We start from the raw sequence: 21,549 nt of genomic DNA on the forward strand, positions 1-21,549 counted from the left end.
ACAGAGGATCATAGGGGAAGGGAGGGAAAATGAAACAAGATGAAACCAGAGAGGGAGACAAACCATAAGAGACTCTTAATCTCAGGAAACAAGCTGAGGGTTGCTGGAGTGGAGGGGGGTGGGAGGGATGGGGTGGCTGGGTGATAGACATTGGGGAGGGTATGTGCTATGGTGAGCGCTGTGAATTGGGTAAGCCTGATGAATCACAGACCTGTACCCCTGAAACAAATAATACAGTATATGTTAATAAAAATTTTTTTAAAAAATTTCCCTTTCCAAAGTGGGACACTTTAGAGCAAGAGGAGGCACTATTAATAATTATGCTGATACCACTGTGAATGGACACTGGCCCTGGCAATCTGTAAGACTTGAGTCAGGTTTCTGGTTTGTTCAAAAATTTTCAAGTAACAGCTTTATCTCACCTTCTTTATTACAAAAGAGCAAAAAAATCATGCTTCCTTCTTTAACCAAGCCCTTCCTTCTCTAACCAAGCCCTTCCTTCTCTAACCAAGGCCTTCCTTCTCTAACCAAGGCCTTCCTTCTCTAACCAAGCCCTTCCTTCTCTAACCAAGCCCTTCCTTCTCTAACCAAGCCCTTCCTTCTCTAACCATGCCCTTCCTTCTCTAACCATGCCCTTCCTTCTCTAACCATGCTCTTCCTTCTCTAACCATGCCCTTCCTTCTCTAACCATACTCTTCCTTCTCTAACCATGCTCTTCCTTCTCTAACCGTATCCCTTCATCTTCTTTGTAACAGATTCTGTGCTTGTTCTTATAAGGAAGTCAACAATAGTTTTGGTAAGACACTGCCTGGAATCTTCAGTGAAAAGAAAATCTCTTGCTTAGCCTTTTTCTATACACCTTCAATAAAAAGTAGTTTTTCTGAGAATTTCTTCAGCCAAAACTTCCTTTTAAACTAGCATATTCTATCTCAAATAGGATCATACAGGTCATATTCATAAGGTAACATCACTAAGTGGCTTCCACAATCCTGACTTACCACAAACTCTGAAAGAACTGATCCACTCAAGAGATAATTAAGACAAAGATCAAGGGTTGGTAGGTTTTTTAACAAACTACAACCACTGTACTGAACATTAGAATATTTTCATTCTAGGTTTCTTAAACCTAAGACGTATACATTACCAAGCAGTGGTGATCTGTACCAATGGAGAAATATCGACAGAGCTATGACTAATTCAAAGTAACAGTAACTCCAAGAGCCATTTGTATTTGACCTTGGAGTGTTTGTTCTTATGCTTCCTTTTTGAATAAGATCAGGACACACAGAACTGTCAACTTCTGTAATAGCCTCACAAAAATTTTAACCCCGTACTGCAGAAGGTTAATTGCCACACCTTCACTGAGAATCACCCCAATTCTGCAGTGTAAACTACCACATCCTGAGCAAGGCATTAGCAAGTCCTGCACGTCCCAGCAGTAACCTGGCTTCTCAGGCTCATCCCTTATCACTTTTCCCTACCGCCAAAAAGCTGGGCAAACATTCAAGTTCAAGTTGAGAGATAAGCTTTGCCCTTCAATTCTGCCTTTACCTCCTTTCCTCCTGGCGAACTTCTATTCTTCATTCAAGGGGCAACTCAAATGTCACACTCTTTCAGATGCCCGCACCCCCTGACCCAGGTCAGAAGTGTAATTCTTTCCTCCTGGCTTCCCACTGTCCTAGCTCACTTACTGCACAAACAGTTCCCCTTGGCGCTCCCAGGGTCCTCCAGACCCTCAACAATTTCCTTGTCTCCAGTCTGGGACCTGTGGACAATCACTTCCAACACCCTCTTGAGCCAAGGGCCCCAAGTCCATACTCTCCTCACCTGTGGGGCTTCCCAGCCCAGTGACCAGCCGGCTCTCTCCTGCTTTTCTGGTCTTTGTTCCCACATCCACCCTCACCACTGAATCCAGGGGGGAGATCTCCAAGTCCCTGGGCCAGCCTGCCATCCTTCGTGTTCCATCTGCACTAGCTCCCTCCCTTGGCCCCTTTCCCAACCGTGACCTCACCCCAAAGAGCCCCCGGCGTGCTTTAGCCACCCAGTCTCAAAGGACACGAAGAACCGCCTGAAACCCAGTAACCTTCACCATCCCTATTCATCGCCTCTCATTTTAAATCACCAAGAATTTGTGCCCCGTCTCTCCGTACCAGTAAGCCGGAGCACGTTTCTCAATTGCTAGTACGCCCACAGTATCCCAGTCACAGGGCACACCTCGCTATAAATTATTTGAGAACACTACCCATGTGTCTCTGAGACTAGCTTCTCTGAGAACTAAGCCTGAGATGTGACCGATGCTGGATGAGAAGAAAGCTCTTTCATGCTGCTTCTACGGTTTTCCTCTAGCCGAATTACTGCGAAGGCAACCAGACTGAGAGTCAGGCACAGGATCTCACACTATGGATGCTGCGTTCTTGCTATATCCACTAAACTCGGGATTCTTAGAGCTTTGCACACTTGCCCTGTTCTTTTTTTCCCTCAGCAAGTCTACAGTAGCTTTCAGATTTCTCCCCCACTGGATTCCTCCACTCTCTGCCACAAGAGCTCTGCTGAGGACCACTGTTCCTACTTGGCTCAGCAACCAGCAGCTGGAGATCTACTGGGCCGAAGCTAGATTTCCTCCTACCCCTGGCTTCTTATTTCTACTACTTTTGAATGTTAAGCAAATCCTATTTTACAAGCATGGACAGTTTTCTTGAGACATTAAGTATGATGTCCTGGCAATTCTCTCAAGCAAAACTATACCAAACCAGTAACCATTAACATTTCCATGCTTCCTATGTTTCAGGCGCTGTGCCAAGCATTTTACATGAATTAACGTTTAGACTTCACCACCATCCTGTGGGACTGGTACTCTTACTGACCCCATTTTACAGAAGACAACTCTCTACTGGGGGACCCAACTAGGGCGAGTGGTCAAGTTGCTAAGTTCTCCCTAAGATTCCTAGCCTCAGGATCTCCCACAACCCACTCCACTCCTTTCTTAACTAGGTACAAATTACCAACCTCAGCAGAAAAGCCATCCTTCAAACCTTTATTAAAAAGGGTGAGAAACACCTGGAAATTGGATTTCCAACATCTCATGTACTTGCCACAGCCAAGAGAACTAAAATGACAAAGCAAGTAATTAAATGCAGGCAATACTAATACTCAGAAGAACAGTAAAGGAGACTTTCTCAGGATAAAAATGATACACAAAATCCATTCAAACATTAAAGTTATTGACAATAAGCTTCCTGATGATGGGTCCTGATGTCTAATTACAGAATATAAAGCTGAAAATAAAAAGTATAACTGTAGTTCTTTCCTTGAATCCTGAATTACGTTGATTACAAAATAAAATTGCTTCAAACTAGCACAACTTTGATGTTGCTCTGAATGGTCTGGCATTTGGGGCAAAGGCACGGGCCAACTCACTGATCTCACGGAATCCCATCCTCCTCATCTGAATTCAAGTGCAAGATTTTCCTTAATACATAGTGAATAGGAAGTGATTCAGTAAATTAAGCAATCTCAAGTTCAATATAGGAGGAAAAAATTATGTCACCGACTGCTAAAGCCAACTTCAAAATTCAGTTCTTTGAAATGCTAGCCTCTGTGTGGATAAACAGTGGCACTGACCCTTAACATTTTCAATCTACAATGCAGGTGAATATGAATTGCATTTTGAGAATGTGGGTAGCAAACTCAACCACCACTTCTTAGAAATGCTATTAGTAGCAGCAACCCCATTTCACAGACCAAAGTCCGAGGCAAACAGGTAATGTTCCCAAGATTTCGGCTGGGCAGTAAAATGAGGAACAGAATAAAATCCACCCACAGTGACTGGTGGTGACGTGGGAACTCGACATCAACAAGGACAGAGAATAACTAGGTGAGAATTTGAGATAAACCATTCATTTGGGGCTACGAACAGAGGGTCACTGCTTTGCATGCTGCTGCCAGTTGCACTGGGGGTCCGGTGCAGGCCACGTGACGTCACAAAAGAAGAGAGCACAAGGGCCACCATCAAAGTGCTAAGAAGCAAAGACCATCATGTATCCTAAAACGGGACTTAATCCCACCAAAAAAAAAAAAAGGAAAGAAAAAGAAAAATGCAACTAAGAATGTCTCCCACAGAAGAAAAAGACATTGGCACTAAGACCACAGGTGTCTATGCAGAATAAGTCACTATTTCCAAATAGACTAATTAGCCAGGTATGAAAGATAAACCACCTGAATGAAAAGCAACTAATGAATGGAAACTCCTAAACGTTTCCTTCTACCATTCCTGCAGCTAAGTCTTCTCCATGGGTAGGGGGACTGGACACCCAACTTAATATCCGTATCAGTTTTTTTTGTTAGTAAAAAGTGAAGCCATTCATAATTACACAGGATAGGCATGCGCAGATATGGTCAAACTTCACAGGTGCCACACCATCTCATGACCCCTAGCATACGCTCCTCCACTTAACACAAAAGATGTTGCTCTCCCTTTCCCCCACCCCTCCCTGTGCATCTGGCTGCCCCTACTCATCCTGCAGCTGTCCATCTACACAGTGCCTCTTCCCCTGTGCTACCCCTTGCCATCATGCAGGACCCTGGTGAACTAACCTACTACCCCAAGCAAACCAGCTTTTATTCTTACCCCAGCATTTGCCACACTGCGTCATCAACATGTTTACTCAACGGGCCCCTTTACTAGGTATGCCAAAAATGTAATACTAGATTCCATTTGCAAGTTATGATTTTAAAATGGCCCCACATTTATTGGTACTATTAATTCATGGAGAAATCGTCTTAAAAATTTTCAAGTCACAGGTACATGAGTTATAGGGGCTTCTATATCAATCTGTGGGTTTATAAATATTATCAAAAAAATAGCAGTCCTTGAAAAGAGGAGATACTAAAGTAGTTTTGTGTTTATTTCTATTAGAGGAGACACTCCAGCCAATTTCTCTCCTAAATTAGCTTTCCTTGCCATAATGGAGTCAACGTGATAACATTGTCCCAAAGGCTATACATTTTAAGTCACATAAAAAGCAAATGTGCAGGCATGAATATTCCATTTTATTTTTGACACGCTGCACAATTCATTTGGTGTGATTTCTGCAATTTCTCCCAGACTACAAAGTCCCATATGAAACAACCATACAGCAGAACACAGACTACCAGATATGACATGGGGAACAAGAATGATACATACTTTTTCTAGCTGGTTGGGGGTCTGTGGAGATAAACGTGATTACTATTATAGACATTTCAAAGTCATCCATGAGCCAAGTTTTATTTTTTTTAAAGATTTTATTTATTTATTTGACAGAGACAGAGATAGTGAAAGCAGGAACACAAGCAGGGGGAGTGGGAGAGAGAGAAACAGGCTTCCTGCCGGGCAGGGAGCCTGATGTGGGACTCGATCCCAGGACCCTGGGATCATGACCTGAGCCGAAGGCAGACGCTTAACAACTGAGCCACCCAGGCACCCGTGAGCCAAGTTTTTTTAAAAGCTCAGCCAAAAGCACCTATGTAATGCTTTGGCAAACTAAAGCCTAATAGAAGCTTCTTGAGGGCAGGAATATGCTGAATGACTTCCAGGGCTACAAATTAGAGTAACTGAAGTGTTTTCATTTTTAATAACCTACCATTGGCCTAGGGATCTGACCCTGGACCAATAAAAAATTAGAACTTCAAAGGGTAGGGATGCCTGGCTGGTTCAGTTGGAAGAGCGTGCAGCTCTTGGTCTCGGGGTTCTGAGTTCAAGCCCCATGTTGGGTGTAGGAATTACTTAAATAAAACTTATTTAAACAAAAAACTTCAAAGGGTAAAACCCAGACATAGGTATTTTTTAAGAGCTCCCAAGGGGCTGTTATGCATAGCCTCTGTGAGAACTATTCCTCCACTTCCCACAGGTTTTCCCAGAACCAGAGACGGTAGAAGGAAACATTTTTGAGTATTTCCTGTGTGCAAGACACAATTCTAGGAACGCGTATGCACTAACTCATTCAATACTCGTAATAACCCTACAGAGTAGATACTAATACACTATCCAGCACAATTTACCAATGAGGAAACAGAGGATCCAGGAGGTTAAATAATTTGTCCCCTTTCTACATGTAATATGTCAAGAAAATGTAATTCAAATCTCAGCAGTCTGTCTGCCACGTCAGCTCTACTAATGACTCTACTGTTCAAAGAGTGGCACTAAAGAACAGGCCCAGGGGTCTTAGGCACGTGTCTCAATATCTAATAGGATTTGGGGCATGGGAGTTGGGTAGATCACCAGAGTGAGGCATGAGAAGAATTTTGCTTCCACATGCTATTAATACTGGAGCAAATCAAGGATAGTTAGAACCATCAATCCACAGCAGATTACTTTCCTTGTTCATTATGTAATTTAAAGCCAAATAGAAATTTGGGGGCAATTGTGCAGCAAAGTTGGCATGATTCTTGCCACTGGATCCCAGCCAATGTCACCTACGAAAGGACACAGCACAGGCAACTGCCTCCCCCTCTCCTGTAACAACAGTCTCTCTCCTGGAACATTCCAATCAGCATATAAGTATGCTCTAATATCTACCAAGAAAAGAAAACTGCCTGCTTGCTTGTCCCATTTGTCCTCACCTCGTTCTCTGCCTCCTTTCACAAGAAACTCCTCAAAACAATGTTCTATATATATTGCATCCAATTCTTCTCCCATTCCTCTTGTATCAGTCTTCAAAAATGCTCAGTCAGTAGCTCTTCAAATACTGTTCTGTTCTATTTTCCCTTTTCCCTACTTTTAAACCCATTACATGCACGTTAAGACCTTTCCACCATATTCCACATAGCTCTTCAGCTTCTTTCTCTGCTTCAGTCTAAAGACATCCATATGATTCATCTTTCAGTCAACTTTTTAAACCTGACTGTGCCCTACCTTTATTTTTTTAAGACATTTTAAGAGTTTAAGTTGATAGCAAAATTGAGAGATATCCCATATACCCATCCCACACATGCACAGCCTTCCCATTATCAACATCCTCTACCAGAGTAGTACATCTGTCCCAAATGATGAACCGCCACTGACACATCAAGGTCATCCAAATTCTATTAGGGTTCCAAGGGACATTAGGGTTGACTCTTGGTATTATACATTCTATGGGCCTGGACAATAGATACATGTCATTACACATTTATTACAGTATCATAGAGAATAGTCTCATCACCCTAAAAATCCTCTATGCTCCTCTCCACCTATTCATCCCTCCCTCCCTAATACCTTGGGCAATCACTGATGATTTTTTTTTTTTTTTTACTGTTTCCATCTTTTTGTCTTTCCCAGATGTCATGTACTTAGAATCATACAACATGTAACATTTTCAGATTGGCTTCTTACTGATATGCATTTAAGGTTCCTCCATGTCTTTTTGTGATTTGATAAGTAGTTTCTTTTCAGTGCTGAGTAATATTCCATTGCCTGGACATACCACAGTTTTTTTATCCATCATCTACTTAAGTGTATCTTGGTTGTTTCCAAGTTTTGGCGATTATGAATTAAACTACAATAAACATCCAAGTGCAGAGTTTTCTGCGGGCATAAGTTTAACTCCTTTGTATAAAAATACCAAGGAATGCAAAGGGATGCCTGGGTGGCTCAGTCAGTTAAGCATCTGCCTTCAGCTTAGGTCATGATCCCAGAGTCCTGGCATCGAGTCCCACTTGGGCTCCTTCCTCAATGGGGAGCCTGCTTCTCCCTCTGCCTGTCGCTCCCCCTGCCTGTGCGCTCTCTGACAAATAAATAAAATCTTAAAAAAACATTTTTTTGAAAAAAAAAATACCAAGGAATGCAATTGCTGGATCGTATGTTAAGAATATGTTTGGTTAACTTTTCAAGTAAATCTAATCTTTCATCAAACCCATTGCATTCTTTATTTTGAATATTTCATTTTCTGGCTCTAACACTTTCATTTGTTCTTATAATTTCTAGTTTTCTAACATAATTCTCAATCTCCTCTTTTAGTTCCCTGAACATACTGATAGTTATTCTTAAGTTTGTAATCATTTTCTGCATCACCTGTCAATCTCTTTCCCCCATCCCCTTGGTTTTTAGAAACGTCTTATTAGTTTTTCCTTTTTCTTCTCTTCCCTTTCTATGCTCACTTCCTTCATGACATCATTCAGTCCCATGTCTTTAAATGCCTCCTATATGCGGATGACTCCCAAATTAATATTCCCAGCTGTAACCTCTCACCTTAACTTCAAATTCTTGTCTCTCACTGACTACTAGATATATGTACACTTGACTGTCTCATAAGCCTATCATCAAAGTTACTATGTTCAAAATCAAATTCGATTTTATTACCTTCTCTTCTAGCAATGTTCCACATCAGGGTAAATGGCAATTCTACTTTCTCACTCAAATCATAAACTTTGGAGGCATCCTTAACTCCTTTCTTCCTTATACCCCATATCCAAATCCCTCAGCAAATCCTTGGATCTATCTGCAAAAGATACCAAGGATGCCACCACCTCTTACCACCCTTGCTTCCACCACCAGCCTGATCCAAGCACCAACCTCTCTCACCTGTAGTACTGATGTACCTTCCCAGCTGGTTTCTTCCTGCTTCTACCTTGGCTTCCCACAATCTATTACCATAGTAGCGTGATCTTGGCCATAAGACTTAAGAAATATCAGTCATTCCCATCAGGCTTTCTCCTCAACCAATATAAAAAGCAAAGTTCTTAAAATGGTGCCTAAGTCCCCATATGATCTTCCTGGTTATCTCTCTGAGCTCATCTCCTACTTCCCTGTCTCGTGCTCACTACAGTGTAGCCGCAGGGGCCTCTTTGCCGTTCCTTGAACAAGTCAGAAGTCAGACATGCTCTCATTTCAGGACTTTGCATTTTCTGTTCCCTCCATCTTAAATATCCCATCCCCTGACAGCCATGTGACTCACTCCCTCACTTCTATTAGGTATTTATTCCAATGTCACCTTCTAACAGAGACTTCACAGCAGTGACCAAAGAATAAGAAGAGCAGCTCCTCCTATCACTTCTTCTCCCTCTTACCCCGCTTCATTTTTCTCCATAGCTGTTATCACCATTTGGCATTATCATGTGTTTATATTACTCAACTGTCTCCCTCTTCTAGATTTCAAGCTTCATGAAAGCAGGAACTACATCTATTTTGTTCACTGTTGAGAAATCAGAGCCAGCAGGGGGTAGGTACTCAGATAACTGTTTGAAGGAAGGAATAATGAAGAGCCAAGTTAAATGACTGATTTGTACCTGCCTGACTTCCATAAATAGATGAAGACCATTCCTAAAAGGGTGCATCTCTGTTAGGATTTTTGACTTAAATTGTAAAAAATCCACCAACACCCAAAGTAGCATACAATCCAAGTACAAGCACATAATACTGAGAGCTCATCAATGAACAAAATTATTGAAGAATCCATCACTAAATATCTTTGAGAGATCAAATATTTTTAAAAAGCACATTCTACAGCTAATGATCTACAATCTCCTAGATTTTTTCCCAATTTCTTTTCATTATCTTTAAACACATGGAAGCAATAAAAGGCATCCAGCAAACTCAGCACTCTAATTACTTGACTATAGCTCTTTTCAAAAACCACTGCCCCTTTAATTTTAAAATAAACTTTTTATATGCCCAAAGTTCAAAATATTAAGTGCTCTTGGACGCATTACGAAATGCCTAAAGAACTAAAATCCTTGACTGTATTACAATATTTAATTAGGAAAAGGAAAGGATTCTGTAATTAAGGTACCTTACATGATAGAACTGTGAAATAAAGAGCTTAAAATGAAATGATTTGACAGACTCTAAAGAGGTCTTTCTGCTCACAACTTTTAATTGCCTGTGTTTTCCCTTTCTGAAATTGAAGACTATAGCTTAATTCATTAACCATTATGTCTCACACACAGCCAACAAAAGTTTCAAAGACAGAAAAACAAAATGCAAGGGCAATAATAGTCTCAAGAGTTATTAAAAAAAAAAAAACAAACCACTATGATTAGATTATGAGGAGCTCACCTAACACTCTAAATTCCAAGTTCTAGATGGCAGAGATTTTTGCTGGGCAGAGGGCAGCAGATTTCTATGAGGGCAGAGATTTTAATCACTGCTGGATCCCTGGAGCCTAGAATAGTGCCTGATATATTATAAGAGCTCATAAAAAGAAAAAAAAAAAAATTGAAGGTCAAAGAGTACCCTGAATAGCATGCACAATATAGGGCAAACCTACCTGTTCTGCTTACCACCAGCACTGAAAAAATATCACCTACAGTGCATGGCTCCCTTTCGGTTCGGTTAGCACTCAAAAAGTGTACTTTCGGGGGGGTGGGGGGCAGGAGAAGGAAACTTATAAAAGAGAGTATTATTACTTGCTGCTGTTGGTTTCCAAATAAAAACTAGGTAGACCTAAAATTGACACAGGCTCTCGGCATTCCATTTGGCTGAATATTTGAGAACACACCCTTCAGTTACAAATATTAAGAGATTCTTTGTGTAGCCTATTTGATTTCCCAATTTATTAAGGACAAATACAGGTGTCTACTTTGGCTTTATCTGAATTTTCTTTTTCAATCCAGCCTCTTGCTGGAGGGAATATTAATTCCATCTCCAGTGTGATGCAGCAAACGCATATAAGATCCGGGCTCTGTACAGGCATACTTGAAGATCCTTAGATTGGGTGCAGTGACACACTTTGGAGCTGCCAACCAAATATCCTTTTTCCCTTCTTTCTCACTAGCTGAGTCCTGATTTATTTCAGAATAGCAATAGGCCCAGCTAATGAAAAAAAGAAATCTATACTCTCTGGGACTCCCTTGCAACAAGGAATGGCCATGTAACCTTTCTGCCCAGTGACATGAATAAACAAGTGGTTAGGTGGGGTTCTAGTCAGGCAGATGGCAGGAGTGTGTGTTATCCCTATCCCCTTCATCCTGTCTGCAATGTAAATGTTAATACTGAGAGAACAGCAGCCATCCTATGTCCCTGAGGGGACATGCCCACATCCAGGATGGCTGACCGTAAGTTGAGAAAGGTCTGGATCTCTGAGGGAACACAGAAATCACTGTATCAGGTGCGGACTGCCTACCTCGCTTCATCATTCAGGGAGAAAAATAAAACCTCTACTAAGTTAAAGCCACTCTTTCCAGGTTGTATCTCTTGACACTCAGTTGAGTGTACTCACTGGTACAGTTATTAGTGGGGACTAAATGACCATACGAAATAGCTTTTGGTAGGGCTTTTCTTAACCCTATTAAGTTGGTATATTTAGAAAAATAAAAACAAACCAGATACTAATATCTGATTTTTCACATTTTAGCTAGGCAACAGTCCTGAGACATGACTCATGTGGTGCTAAGAGAAATTAAACTGTTAAAAAGATAGTCTCTTACTGAATTAACTAAAAAAACTCATGCTGAGGTTGGGAACTCTAAGTACCACTAATCAAAAGTCTGAAATATAAAATTTAATGGTATCCCTTTTATCTTGGTAATTAACACAAATAGTTATTTACAAAAAATGTTCCCAAACTATTTGCTGCCATCAAAAAAACTGAATTTCAAAAATTAAAATTCTTCCCAAAACTTGCAAAAACCACTGACTTGCAACATGAAAACGATGTTTCCTACACCACCATCAGCAAGTTCGGCCAGCATTACCATATTTATCACAAATTTCCAGTTACTGCAGACAACATAATGATGTTTCACTAAACACTCAAAAATGTTCTTTAAGTAAATCCTGGTCACTGTGAGGCAGGAGAGGATTTGAGGCTTGGCTTTTACCATCCCACAGCCCTCTGGTTTGGGAGAATCAAGAGAGTACTGTGCATGGACATCACACTCCACAGTGACTCCCAAACCCTGGGCAATGCACAACAAAGAACCACATCTCTGTCTTCACAAGCACAGTGCCATATGCCAAGGCCATCCTTCCATCAGTTCCCAGCCAGACAACTCCTGTTGCCCCTGTAAGACCCAGAACCAATGCCTCGTCCTCTCTGTGAAGAGTATCCCAAGGTTTTATTTATACCTTTACTACAGCATGCCCTACACAGCATAACTATCTGTTTGTTATTACTTATGGGCTACATACTGCTCATGAAGACCATGTTTTATCTTTGCATGTTTCGAGTCTAGGAAAAACACGGAAATATAATTGATCACAGTTTGCTGAATGACTAAATGACTCAATGATTACATGATTGCATTCACTATTACCAATATCATAGGAAAATCAATCAAAATTTAAGTTATACCTTAAAGGATATATATAAATGCCAAGTTCACTTTAAATAGAATCTTCAAAGAAAAATAAAGAGTTGTTTTGCTCCTCATTTGGCCTAGACATCTTTTAATCCTGGATATCAGGGCTACCTTATGTTCAAGAATCATGTTAGCATTTGTTTGCACATCCATGGTCTGATTAGGCTACAGCATCCAGAGGAAGAGGATACTACAGGGCAATGTGGTAGACCACAGATAACAGATTAGCAACAGGATGACCCGCGTTCAAGTTCCAGCCTGGCTACTCCCCAGCTACCAGACACTCACTGCTTTCCCACCTACCTTGCAGGCTGCAGTGATGGTAAAATTCCTTATTTGTTGCTACCACTCTGAGCCACAGCAAGGAGTACACAACTGTCAGAGAATGAATGACCCAGAGAAGACAGTGTCTGGACTCAAAGACCAGGCTTTTTTCCACCACACCCTGCAGGCTCACAATGCTTTTTCACAAAAGACCACTTTTTCTCCAAGTTCAGTTTAAAAATATCAGTTACTAGTTCTCTTTCACTACAGTGTTTTCTTGAAGGACTATATGCTAGCTGTTGCCTTGACAATTCCACTTGCTTAGGTTTAATTTGATATTGATTTAAAAAGGGGGGGAACCCATAACCATTCTACAATTAACAGTTTAACTTACATAAAATCTGGTTGGAAATAGGCCAGTCTTTGTGAGCCTTTGTTTTCTCCAGAATGAAACTACATTCCTTTTTAATCTAGAAAGGCCCACGTAAAAGTTTTAGCTGCAAAATCAAGGGTATATTCACAGTTATGACTAAAAACCAAAGATTTCACCTATGTATTTTCATAATGCAAATTTATTTATTTTAAATTTTATTGTTATGCTAATCACCATCATAATGCAAATTTAAAAAGTGGAATAATGTAGCCAGGATTCATCTATGCCTATTCCTCGGCTCTATCTATACACCGTACATATTCCAATTAATACTGATCTTCAGATGTGATGAACTGGTTTGAAAGTGGCAGCCCCAGCAGCAGCCCCTTGCACTGAAAAATGCAAACAGATAATCCAAAACTTACTAGTGCCCATCAAATAAATGCTTATATGCAGGTTCTAAATAGGTATGCAATCACTCTTTGCATAGTTTAACACAAACCCATTTCCCCCATACAAGAGCACAATAGAGAATTTTTTTTTTAAGATTTATTTATTTATTTGAGAGAGAGAATGAGAGAGAGCACATGAAAGAGGGAAGGGTCAGAGGGAGAAGCAGACTCATGCGGGACTCGATCCAGGGACTCCAGGATCATGACCTGAGCCGAAGGCAGTCGCTTAACCAACTGAGCCACCCAGGTGCCCGAGCACAATAGAGAATTTTAACAAAGTATCCTTCAACTTTTTAACCTTCCTCTTTTATTTTCTGTTTTGCTTTCTCCTGTGGAGGTGGTTTCCATTGTTTAACTGTTTCTATGTTTTATCACATTTGGGATAGAACTAAAGAACCTACACACCCATCAGTAAGCAAGGCACATTTTCCCATCATCTTCATGGTTAACAAGGAAAACGACAGGCAGCAAAGGAGGAAGAAAGAGCATATAGAAATAAGCAGAACTCCAGCTGAATGGAAATTAAACTTCCCTTGCTGATAGTACTTACACATGCATCTTTCATTCAGGACCATACATTTACAAAAGCAAAATTCGATTAACTGGAAATGTATATGGGGAATTATACTACAAATACCGATTTAACTTTGTTATAAAATGCTGAAGAAAAATACTGCTACTGAATCGGGGAGAAATAGATTATCAGCATATTAACACAGAATATGCAATTTCTTCTCCAGGCAATATTAGGGTAGCATTATATTTATTTTATGAGGATACAATTAGAATATTAAGGAGAATCTGGGCATTGTCCAATTGCAATCAGTCTGCAGACTGCTAACCTATTAGAGACCCTGAAGATATTCTCCTTGGTGATAAGACACTGTCCTCTGTTAAGACAATGATAATTTTTATCCATGCTTGTCACCCAGTAACCTAGATAGGCTATTGATTTAGGTTGGACATCCAAATACCAAAACAATAATGAAAAGTGCATAAATTCAATCATTAATAAAAGGCAAAGACAGATCAGTTTCATGCAGGTGATCAGCAATCGGTCTATAAGGTAGAAATTATTTATAAAACCTCTGGAACAAACATTTTTTGGGGAACATTTTTCTTTTAAGTTTCTTCCCTTTATGAATCTTCTTAGAAATATGGTGGATAATATTTACTCTACAACTGCAAAAATACATGAAATCAAGAGGTATTGGACACTACTCTGCAAAATAAGGTATGTGGGCTTTCAAAATACAATTTTGCTTAGGAAAAATGAAACCAATATACCCAATATTTGAACTTAAATGCATTATATAACCAAGAATTAGGTCTCACAAGTATAAACAAAAGCATTTTTCCTTTCCAAAACACTGGAAAAGGAAAACATTTCATTTGGTAATTTATAAAATGTATGTGAGCCTAAGACTTCAGAGTACTTTAAAAGTGAGAGGTATTCTTTTTTCATGAAGTCCAGTCATATAAGCAAGAAGATGCACTTGCAATGCAAAAAGCAATTCTTTTAGCCAATAAAACAGACAATCTGAGAACGACCTCTCCATTACATGGATAAAACCAGTGAACCTAATCAAGGGAGGTTATCAGAGTTTCTTCAGTTGAATCTAGAATCCCACCCACACTGTCTTCTCATCACTATTCCTCAGGGCTTCCTCTTCCCCAATTATAAAAGACCAGATAACCCTGAGACTGATGGGTGATACGCACAAGCTGATTTTCCACTGTTAAACAGAGTTAACATACCCAGGAAGCTATTCCAATTACTGAATAAATAAATGGAAAAGGGTTAAATGCGGAAAATAATGAAAGAGGATTTAACAACATTCCCAACCTCATCAGCAAGCAAACAGGCAATTTCTGAGGAAAATATGCTAGAGAAGACAAATCTTACAAAAGGTAACATACATACAGCATTCATATTGCAGGGTTAACAAAAATATGAAGGAAAACCCCTGAGCAATATTTGATATGCAGCAGCCCATTATTAAGTACAAAGCAGAAAGGTCTCTACCCTCAAATGGCCCCTTGTCCAGAGGTCTTACCCCCATGCACTGACCCATTAGTGGCTACCTCCAGCAAGCCTCTGATAAGCCACGGGTACCACTTTCATCCTTACCACGTTCTTGGTTCAAATTCTACAAAATGCCATTCCCAGGCTGAGCATCCAACTCTCGGTATTGACGCAAGTCATGATCTCAAGGTCATGGGACTGAGCCCACCCCGCTGAGCAGGGAGTCTGCTTAGGACTCTCCCTCTCCCTGCCCTACCCAGCCCTGCCAGCCTCTCTAAAATAAATAAATAAATCTTTTTTAAAAAAATGCCATTCCCAACTTCCAAACGCCACTAATGATTACTAAAGCCATTACATTTCTAAGGGCTTAAATTATCAACAAATATTTTCCAAATAAAAAAAAAAAAAGGACTTATTGCTAATGGTTTTTGTGTGTGTATATTTTTAAACACAATGTTAGTTCTGAATCATGCCACTCTTTGCACTCAGCATAAGGACTAGCATACTTAGGTGCGCTGGCCTGTTTGTTAATAAGCCAATCCCACAGCATGAATGTTAACACACAGGGGCTTTACACTGCATAATGGCACAGAAGTGTAGAATAATCACAAAGCGATCATCCTGTTTCTCAAACTGGGGCATAAGCTCCTTGAGAGAGAAACTACTCAGAGTGCTTTCTTTGTGTTCTCTCAGAGCACCCTGATTTGAGGGTTTGCTGCAGGGCAGGCTGGAGCCAATCCAAGACTGCTTTCCTGAAAAATAAACTTGGGACCAAAAGTGGCCCCGGCATGAAGATCATTGGGTTTTGGCAAATTATCTTAGAAATGGAGTCTCTTAACATCCAGGTTACTGCTCACTGCTCCTTGCAGTAACTTCCAGTTCCTAAAATGGTCTCTTTCCCTTGTTACTGACTGGGAACAAAGTTCCTGGCTTCTAGATTCAGCTAGGCCACCACCCAACTGCACTACTTGAATAAATCATTTTAATTCCCTGTCCCTCAGCTCCCTCAGCTACGAAATGCTGAAGCCTATTCTTTTTTCAAAGTTTCAGGACTTTTAAATTTAAGACCTATTTTTCAAGTGTAGCAATCTTCTAACGAAAGCATTAATACCCTAACGCTGAAGACAGTTTTGAAGCATTTAACAACAAAGTTCTAAGACTTCAATTTCAGTGCAATATGTGTGAGCTAATTCAAAGGACTGAAAGCATGTCTACGTCACAATGTTACCGTGTGTAGTGAAGGTTAAATCAAGTAACGAATATAAAGCATTTAGCTCAATGACTAGCATTTACTAAAGCACTCAATAAGTACTAGCCGTTATTATTGCTATTGAAAGAAATATAATCAGAACTGTATAGATTTTCATCAAAACCTATAATATCAATATAATTAAGCTGACAGACCTGAACATGTTTAGAAATTCCTTCAAAATGGAAATAAATGAAAGAAAATTGTCAAGTATTCACTCAGTCACTAAACATCTTATGATCAAGGGAAAGCACATCTTAGCAATCCAGAATTTCCATATCTAATTTTGTAGGATTCTCTCATGTCCCTGCAGAATCTTGTTTCCTGCTTTAAAAAAAAAAAAAATACAATTCCAAATAAAGCCACCTACCAGCAAAGTGAAAGTTTATTTGTTCTAATAAAATGGTATGTTGATACAGTGATTAAGTTATTCTTTTCTCTAACCTCATTTCTACCTTTGCTACTTAAGTAGTACTAAAAAAAAAAAAAATCTACAATTAAACCTTTCATTTTTTTTTTCTATCTTATCTGTCTGTCCATCTGTCCTTTGCCTCGCCCCTTCATCTCTTCTCTGGATCAAAAGTCACAAGGCAGCACCTCCTACAGCCCTGCTTATGTCCTCAAGGCCCCTTTTCCTGTCTCTCCTCTGACCACCCCATCAGCATTCCTGGGTCCTGGGTCCTCCATCCCTTCATGAAGCTCCCTGAGAGATTATCTACCCACAGCAAGCAGTCCCTTAGAATCAAACCACCTCCGGTTGCCTTTTTAACAAGAGTAAGGGTATTGGATGTTTAATGGATACTACTCTCCCTTCTGGATGCCTAACAAAGTATCCTGTACTTGTTTGTTTGTTTTTTTAACATTAGTACTTTATTAAACCTTATCTCCCAGAGAGGTCCCCCTATTCTTCCGTACATAGCACACCGTTTCCTTCCTAGCATTTACCACATTATTTATGTAATGCTTGCCTCCTTGACCAGCCTGCAAGCCCCATGAGGATAAGGACTTTATTCATTCATTCATCAATGTAGGCCAACGATCTAGTACAATGTCTCATAGAACACAAAGTATTCCCTATGTATGTACTGAATCAGTCAGTGGCATCTGAGATGCTTGTGTGCTTTGGGTCAGGCCCTATGGGGAAAAAAAACACAACAGATATGGCCCTCCAAAACAGAACTTACAATTTAGGACCAATTTTATTTGGGAAGGTTAGAATTTCATAAACTTACAATTTTTTTTGAGAAACAAGACACACTAACCAGAGAAAAATACACAAAAGGCATGGTATAGATTATAAGCTACCCAATAGGAAAGGAACCACGATTGGAAGAGATGAATGAACCACCACAGCCATCAGAGAAAGTCACACGGATGAAGTGGGACTCACGCTGGGGTTTGGTGGAAGGATTAAATCAGGGCTGGAAAAGAGAGCAGATGGCATTCCACAGTGAGACAAAGCTGGCAGAGCACATGCCAAGGAAGGAGACGCGAATAAGCCTGGACTGTGCAGAAATGACATGCAGACTCACACCGCTTGAGGAGAGCGGGTGTGGAACCGGGGAACAGATGATAAAGGGCCAGATTAGGAGGAGCCTTGACTGCAATAAAGAAGTTGTTATATTTGATGCCTTGGTCAAGAAAGCCTTCACAGCTTTGGTGGGGAGCAGGATGTTGGCACTGGGACATAAGCCTACCAGTGACACTTAACTAGGTACCAAACAAAGGAGTAGAGACAAGAAACCAACAAAGATTTGTTGGTCCCGAGGGTAACAATACTGAGAACAGAGAAGTAACAAACTGAAATCTGCAAGTTCCCACAAAGGCCACCTCAATGTTAGAAAAGGAGAAGAAAAGCAAAAAGGAAGAAATTACTGGGTTTTAGTGGGATTTGCAATTACATGTATTCCTGGCCCCAGATCAATGTATTCTACATGCCTAGGAGGTGAGAACAATACAGTACTGTTAATGACACATGCTAAGTCCTTAGAGCAACTGCTAACGCTTAACACTAGTTCGGTGAGGTTGATCTTAAGCATGAACTATTGAAAATCTATGATGAACCTAGCACAGCTCTGCCCCTTTGAACAACCATAGATTTCTACATGAACTGCTCCCTAAAGATGTGCTAAAGAACAGAGCCACATGGCCTCTCAAAGGGATCAGATACCCCCTAACAAGACAAAACTGGTACTCAGAATACAGAAGCAAGCAACGGTAGCACTTGCCTAAAATAAAAGTTTTCCTTGAACAAATTTTTAAAAGAACCTAAATAAAGTGAAAGGTAATACTAGTTTATGCACAAATCTCCAAAACCAAACATAGTATTAAAAGGAAAAAAAGAAAGAAAAAAAAAAAAACACTCAGGGAACTAGACTCTTAGGACCTACTATGACCAAAGAACTATCTGTCAAAAAAATAGGAGTACTATGTCCTTATCTCTCAGCTTGCATTCAAGATTGAATTCTATTTCTTAGGCATCATGGCTATTTAGGTAGATAAATGGATATCTGTGGATATTTACCCTATTTTTCTGTATACCTTGGTCAGAAATAAAGACAAAATTAACTGTAACTGCTTTGTCACAAATCGGTTATATTACTTTACTCTTCTTGATTCAGCTAATAGAGAGCAACCATTTTTTAAAAGCTTGCATCAAGAGAAATAATCTAAGCTGATGGCTTATTTTCAAGCTTGAAAACTATTTAAATGTGTTTGTTATATTGTACTGTATCTCTGTAGCTGAGGAAATACACACAAAGGAAACTAGAAGAACAAGGAGAGCTACAAAAGTGATACAGTGTTTGTTGTTTCATCAATCATCAGTACACACAGTTACGCAATCCTGATTTTATTTCTGACACCTTGCAGGGTGATATGGAACAATGAACACACCTCCTTCTTGCAGTTTACATCCTAGCACTACTTAGATCTCATTGTTTCATTTTGTCTTCCGGGATGGAAAAGAATCCAAGCTGAAGAACACTTACAGTGTATGCTGCCATCCTGGCCTTGAAACAAAGAATTTAACCTCTCCAATCCATTACTTCATTATCTTAAAAATAGGGTGCCAGATACAACAATATAATTGTGGTAAGCAAACCACTAAAATAGCCACCAACAATCACCACCCCCTCTTATGCATGCCCTTGTGTAATTCATCCCCTTAAAAGTGGGCTGGACCTTAGTGACTGGCTCCTCATGAACAGAATATGGCAAACACTATGGGCATCACTTCCAAGATCATGTCAGAAAAAGACTGTGACTTTCAACCCCATTGGAGAGGTCCCATGTATGGAGGAACTGAGGGAGTTCTCTGGCTAATTGCCAATGAGGAAGTGAGGCTCTCAGTCCAACAACCACCAGGAACTGAAGCCTGCCAGCAAGTCCATGATGAGCTGGGAAGTGGCTGCCCTCTCAGCTGAGGATTCTGGTGAGACTGCAGACCTGGCCGACACCTCAACTGTAATACACTTACAAAAAACCTGGCACCCAGCTAAGCCACACTCAGATTCCTGATCACCAGAAACTGAAAGATAATAAATGTTTAAATTTTAAGCTGCTGATTTGGGGATCATGGGTTGCAGAACAACAGATAAGACAAAAATGTAAATGCAATTTATAAAATATTATTTAAGGTTTTAAAAAAATTCTATCTGAGCCCATAGTAAAGTAGGTTTTTTAAAAACCCCTTTTAAGACCTTCCTTGTTTTAAATAAAAGTAATCTATTTTTATCCACTATCATCTAATACATCTGAAATTTATCTAATTAGCTCATCAGTGGTAACAATAGTAGTCTATCAACCGTCAAAAAAAACTTTAACAAATATTATGAAGGTATTGGTGGTACTTAGGACACACGGGGCCAAAACATAAAGGGAGATTAAGATTGAACAGTAATATCAGACAAAGTCTTTAGAAAAAATTAAGCATAGAAGAATATACTTAATGATAAAGGAGCAGCCAGTCTACTAGGAAACATCAATTTTGTATCTATAGCTGCCAGACACGGCCTCATAACACACAGAGAAGAAAATCAGATTTCATTTTATTTTTTGAAGATTTTATTTATCTACTTGAGAGAGAGAGAGATAGCGAGAGCAGGAGCACAAGCAGGGGGAGTGGGAGAGGGAGAAGCAGACTCCCTGTCGAGCAGGGAGCCCAATGTGGGGCTCGATCCCAGGACCCTGAGATCATGACCTGAGCCAAAGGAAGACGCTTAACCGACTGAACCACACAGGTGCCCTCAGATTTCGTTTTATAACCCCAAATTTTTCCTGAATAACAGCTTTTACACTGTATGGCACTTAAAATTATCTTAAGCAAATCTGCTAATGGAATTTATATCCAAGGTTCTCCCATAGGAAGTGGGGTTTAAGCTTTCCAGAGATAGGATTAAATGCAGTTCACACATAATACAGATAACGTTCCAATATATGACATGGCCAGCAGGCAACACGTTTGATAGACTGACTCACAGGCACAGATTCTTCTCCCCGCTGTTACCAAGCTATGTGCCATGTGAGTGTGCAGGTCCTCCCTCCAGAGGCAGCAGGCTTTCCCATCCACAGACTCTGAGCTCTGTCCTAAGACTCCCTTTGACCAATGGAATGCATACAGGAGTGACAATGTGGCAGTTCTGATCTTTCTTGCACACTATGTATTTGTGTTAACCTCAGGAAAATGGATTGTTAAGGGTTCAGAAATGTACAGGTCAGTTGTTAAACACATCTATTAATAAAAATTAAGTTACAGAAACTTAAAAATAAATTATATTAAGAACAAAGGTGCTAAAAACAGACACATAGATCAATGGAACAGAATAGAGAGCCCAGAAATGGACCCTCAACTCTATGGTCAACTAATCTTCGACAAAGCAGGAAAGAATGTCCAATGGAAAAAAGACAGTATCTTCAACAAATGGTGTTG

At 40.1% G+C, this 21,549-nt stretch overlaps 1 protein-coding gene across 6 annotated transcripts in view; it reads right to left on the minus strand.

Annotated features, from left to right (window-relative positions):
- The window catches only part of MAST4 (microtubule associated serine/threonine kinase family member 4), a 519,579-nt gene that overhangs the window by 444,545 nt on the left and 53,485 nt on the right, over window positions 1–21,549 (minus strand). The gene's annotated exons all lie outside the window — the stretch shown is intronic.

The sequence above is a fragment of the Leptonychotes weddellii genome, chromosome 7 (assembly GCF_054177405.1).
Source record: "Leptonychotes weddellii isolate Sample4059 chromosome 7, ASM5417740v2, whole genome shotgun sequence".
Taxonomy (NCBI): Eukaryota; Metazoa; Chordata; class Mammalia; order Carnivora; family Phocidae; genus Leptonychotes; species Leptonychotes weddellii.